Here is a 6,015-nt window from a genome sequence, read left to right as displayed (position 1 = left end):
GGCTAAGACTCATTTTTCTTATAGTGTAATCATCATTATTTATGTACATGGTTAAAAACAGGTAGCAAATTAAAATATTATTTCGCAGGTAACGTGTTTTTCATTTGCTGTTTTCTAAATTCTTAAATTTATATTGAGCCTAAATAAGAAATTTTCTTTTAATAAATGCGATGTGATAACATAAAACAAAATGTTTTCTTCGATAGAATCCATTGCTATATGAAAATAAACCTCAGCTGTTGTAAATGTATTTAAAGCCAATTTAAAACTTTTGACTTGAAACAAATACAATTGAAATATCTAAATCGTGTATTTATTTCTTGTTTCAAATTTAGGTCGTCATTAAAGAACCTTTACTTTATTTATAGTTTATTTCTCGTAAACATTTTCCTTTTGAAGAGCGAGCTTACGTTCTTTTGTTTTTGCGTTTTGTTTTATATGTTCTCTGAGAGCTGCATTGAGTGCATGTTTAAAATATTAGCAGACACAATGATGGATCTTCTTCACTGCACGGGTCACTGAAAACGCTGGATGTACTCGACCGGAAGTGGTCGCCATTTTCACGGGCAATAGAAACTCATGTGACCGGTAAATTGCTGTCCGCAAATGTCCAGGCAGCCAGGTATGCATAGCTTCGGACTCCAGCTATTAGACTCTGTGCCATTTAGTATACATGTAAATACGTGCTTTCTTGACAAAGATTTTGAGCAAAATTAAAATTAAATATTAAATAATAATTTCTGAAATATAAACAAGGTTTCGACTATGGTGGATTTCTTCTGTTTTTATGTCATGGCATTATTTACATGTATAATAGATAAAAAAAATCGTTGAAAAATGGAATCCTTAGTCATATTATACTTATTGTAGTTATGTTGTTGTTATTTGAGAAAGCGGAATAGGAAACACGGCTCCTTACTCGTTGACTTTTAATTCATAAAATATGCACTGGTATTTAATTACCTTCAGATAGTACACACGTTTTTGAAACAACCACCAAGATTGTGTACAATATTGAAATGCCGTGGGTGTTGACATTCATGGTGTTTATCATGTTAAACTTGCAAAATCGTATTCAATAAATAAATTGCTATAATGTATTTTATTTGTATTTGATTATGCTTTCTTTTTATATATGTGTTCCAGTTTAACCAAAATTAAGTATTATTTGCACACAACTGGTTTTTAGATGGTCGCTTTAGCGACCGTCTAATGTGCTTGATGTAAAATTCAGGTCGATACGGCCTGGGTATGATTAGCCCAATTCCCGCTTACACTACGCGCGAAGAAAGAGTTGTATAATTTATGCAAGAGGTTTGAGTTCTCCAATTATGTTTATTCACAAATGGAAACATTATATTAATATCGTGTTAAATGCAATATTTTCGAATGGTGTTTTATAGAAAAGAATAAAAAAAACAATGATCGTATTGCACGTGTCGCGGAGGAGATTGTTTATGAATGATTAAAATAGTCCACTTTCTGCTGCGTCTGCGTGACGTAGTATTTTCGCTCATCTCATTCATAAATCTGAGGCTGGCGATAAACAAAGGGGAGTCCGGGTGAGAATTACGCACTAGTATAAGGTTACGCTTGTTTATATTCACAGGTCTCAATTAATAACACGTTGACCACAACAATTATTACCGGTATACGATAGACAACATAAAAATGATTCATTATCGCTGAAACTGTTAAAAACATTTTAATATAACAAGAATATTCTCTAAAAAATGTAGTCTTGCTGTTTTGAAATAAGGTTTGGAATTTTGGTTTCTAAATAACTTAATTAAAAACAAAAGTTTAATTATAGTGTTTTTTACTTTTAGTCGCATATTTACCGCATTATAATGTGTGTTATAATAGGCAAACCATACATTAGTAAAATTCAATCTGCCTTCGCACATAGAAGGAATGGGTCAATTAGGTGCTGCGTTTCCTTTGCTTACTTCAGTTAGAGGTAAATTCTTTACGTAAAAGCAATCACAAGGCCCCACCTTCAGAGGAATTGCGGAGCGTTCTTACATAATTAAAGTCGTAGTCGCATGGTATTTGCGTTTAGCGTCCTATTTGGTCACGTGGTTCTTTTTCGCGGGTGTTTTGGCATTCATGATATGAGGCTATTAATAGATGCGCCTGTCGATAAACAAAGGAAAGTTTACGGGCGATAACAACGCAATAGGTTACGCTCTCACATACAACTCAATGACGTAGTACAGGTCGTAAATTGAGAGATTTGGGGAAAAGTTGACGCTTATTTATATTCTTAATTTATAAAACGTTGAACATAAGTTCAACAATAACTTCAGCGATACGATAGACTAAAAAAAATCATAATCGCTTAACCCGAATATAACAAATAATTTATAATAATAATACGAATGACCTGTTTCATAACCTCGTTGAAGCTACTACATCGGGTATTTCTGGAAAGCGTTCTTGGTTCTCAACACATAGCGGCGATCTTTTGTATTTACGGGTGCTAGCAACGCAATAGTAGAAGCTAAGTAGAAGGGTTAGCTTGTTTATATTCACAGTTCTCAATACATTGACAGTTGGATATGAGTTCATCAATTACTCAGGCATACTATAGGCAACCTCGAAAATGCTTTATAATCGCTAAAACCGAAAACAACTAAATATATTATATTAAATATATTTATAACAATACATGTCTTTTAAAAATGTAGTCGGCGTATACGCCGACTTTGAAATAAAGTTAGCAATTTACTTTTCTAAATAATTGAATACAATTAAACAAAAGTTAAACTATTGTGTTGTGTTTTTCACTTGTAAGCTGCATATTCACCGCATGAAATGTGTGTTAGCATTGTCAAACCACACATTAGTGTGAGTAAATAAAAAATATACTACGGGAGAGCACTTCATATGTGTCCTCATATGCCTTGTTATGAGTATCTTTCTTCATTATCGAAATATATCGTATGTTTATATTTGATTTAAACGCAGTTTTCTTTCGTCACATTTAAATCACACGTCAATAGCGCCGTCATGCGAAAATGGGTTTTATGCGTTTCGGCAAGCGTTTGTTAAACCCAACATGTGCTCTTGCGCAGTCAGGCCATAGGCGACGCTGTTCGCTTTAAAATCACTCAATATGTTATGTTTCTCCTTACCAGAAGGAGGGATAGCTGAGTGGGCTATTTATATGATGGGCGCATATGGAATAAGACCCATTTTCGCATGACGAGGGTCATTACAAATCTCATTGCGAATTGAAAATCCCACATTTAAAAACAATGCTTTTTGATACAAAATTGAATTCAAAATAGCAATCTTGTTAATAATGGCAGCCTATCGACGCATTAAGGAATGATTTCCAGACGTGCTGACCAAGTACGGCAAACATTGTGGTATGATAATTAAACGATTTTCTCTTATCGTGACACTATACTATTTCGCTAATGATTGTTTCTCATCTTGGAGGCGAAATTGAAATTTTGCGAGATGGATTGTAACGCGTAATTGTAACAGGGCCACAATTTGTGTCGTTTGAGCATACAGAGAGTAGTCCGGAATTCCTTACACTGAACAGTGCTACATCCTTTGAATTGAGCACATACGCAGTGATGTAGCAAAAATTCAGAGGTTGTATCTCGAATCAGCTTATTAAATATTCGAAAATATTCATGCGTGTCTGTTGGCGTTATGTTAAAGTCACTAAGATGAAAACTGAAACAGCTTCGCCTAAAAGCGCATTAGTGCTCTATACCTATGTTTATGTTAGCGTTGTTGACACCGTGTGAACTGCTCGGGTAACAAGTAAAGCATAAACAGCAATGTTTATATACTTTTATTCCTCCATATACAAGATACGAAGATTATTGTATATTTTGAATTTGTATATGGTGTCAAAAATCAAAAGTTTTGTACACGGAACTTTCATTATGAATTTATATTCTTGGTGAGATAGTCATTTGATATTAGAAAAAATATTCCTTTAATATGATGGTGACTGCAAATTTTCTTTATATTAAGTTCTCATTACCATTTTCATCATACTTTCTTTGCTTTCAGAACTTCCAAAAAAGCATGCTGTTTTTATTTTGTCTTAGTTATTTCTATGAAATAATAAGGATGATAAAAAGTGCACACAAAATCGACCCGTGCGCTATGACACACACTTTTTAAAGTTGAATGGCGTGTGTTCATTTCAAACTTGCGATTGATTTTGAAAAATGAATTGCGTGTTAAATTATGCAATAGCGAACATCTTCAGTGCCTTCAGCGCTTTGATTATCTACAGTCATTGACGTACATCAATTAAAAATATATTGCAGTGCTTCGCTCAATATTTGTATTAACATATGGGCCGTACTTTGTGAATAGGGGTTAAAAATGCGTAAAGTGACGTCTCAGATTAGCCTGTGCAGTCCGCAAAGGGTAATCAGGGAAGACACTTTCCGCTTTTAAGATATTTTTCGTTTCAAGAAAGTCTCTTCTTAGCAAAAATCTAGTTTATCATGCACAGGCTTATTTGAGACGGCACTTTACGCACATGCATTAAACCCCCTTTTTGCAGAGCACGGTCCAAATATTATTTAATTACGTACGTGCTTGTCTTGTTTCAAGCGCCACATTATCACAATATTGAGAGATGCGCAAATTTGATCTTATTATTCATATTCATATACAGTCAACAATATTTATAAGTAGATGAATGCAAATTAGTCGTCTATTTATCAGGTGCCTCGAACTATAGTTTTACTGTCAGTATGTAGAATGACAATTGAAAACCCACATATTTACTTGGAAGGAGATTAAAAATTGTTTAGCGTTAATGTATATCAATAATTGTTGCATTCATATGACGGTTGTTTGAAATCCTATGCCATCCTATGGGGGTATTTTATATTTATAAACTTACTTCACATCTTAATTTATAGTTGAACTGCGAATGTGTTTTATTAGTCCTCAACACGGATCGTCGGAGGGGGACAATGGGTTTCCCGTCTGTCCGTTCAGTTTGTATATTCTCTGCGCGTCGGTCCCCCTGTGTGTATAACTGGACCCTGACCTTTCTCCAAAATGTTAAAGAACCCCCTCAAAATGATTCTTTGGTGAAACTTGGTATCTTACTAAAGTGAAGTGCGGCGACCTTTAACTGGTGAAAAACAAACGGTACCAATTCCTGCATTTCTTGTTGGTCGCAACATAATTCAATCCCATAGCCTATGGGATACTTTAGCATTTGAAAGGGAATATATATTTATTCTGTTCACTTATTCTATTGTTATTGCGAGTTTCTCAATATTTTATATTTTCAAACATATTGAACAGCCCTTGTAACATTTGCTGTGTGTTATTTTCGAATTTTTATTCTTGACACTCGTTTAGTTCTTATAATGTATTGACCAATGCGTTTACTTTCAGCATTTGTTATATATTGTTTTCGGAAGATTGGTTCTTTATTAAAAAAAATAATTATTTGTATACTTTACTTTAATGAGAAATATTTAGAAAGTTTTACTCCCTCGGTGTTTTAACGACATGACGCACGATGTATGCTGTTACTTTTCCCAATTAATTTACTATCATGCACACATTCATTTGGGTATGTTTAATCACAACATTACATCCTTCAACGGGGGTAAGTATAACATTATACCGAAAAAACAAAACAACAGACATTCCCATCATCAATTAAAGTACCCATGTAAATTCAAATTTTTTAAAAGTGCATTTAAGTTCATGTGGTTGTATACAATGAATCTACTGATCTTCTGCAAGTTAACAATCGCGCCTTACAGAATGCGGAATCTTTATTAAATGATTACATGGGAGAATGGGCTGAAACAGACGAGGCCTGTAAGCGACAGACTCGCTTCATAGACGTCGACGGTCTCTGTATATATTTTAAATCGGTGGGGGGGGGGGTATGATTTTCATTAAAATATTCAAGCTAAATCAAGTAAAACTTTTAAATAGTGCCATGTTCTACACCACACATACAAATGTATGATATATGTCCCGTTAATTGTATGGTGGCATGCA

This window comes from Dreissena polymorpha, chromosome 3 (assembly GCF_020536995.1).
Source record: "Dreissena polymorpha isolate Duluth1 chromosome 3, UMN_Dpol_1.0, whole genome shotgun sequence".
Classification (NCBI taxonomy): domain Eukaryota; kingdom Metazoa; phylum Mollusca; class Bivalvia; order Myida; family Dreissenidae; genus Dreissena; species Dreissena polymorpha.
This window is presented reverse-complemented; position numbering follows the sequence as displayed.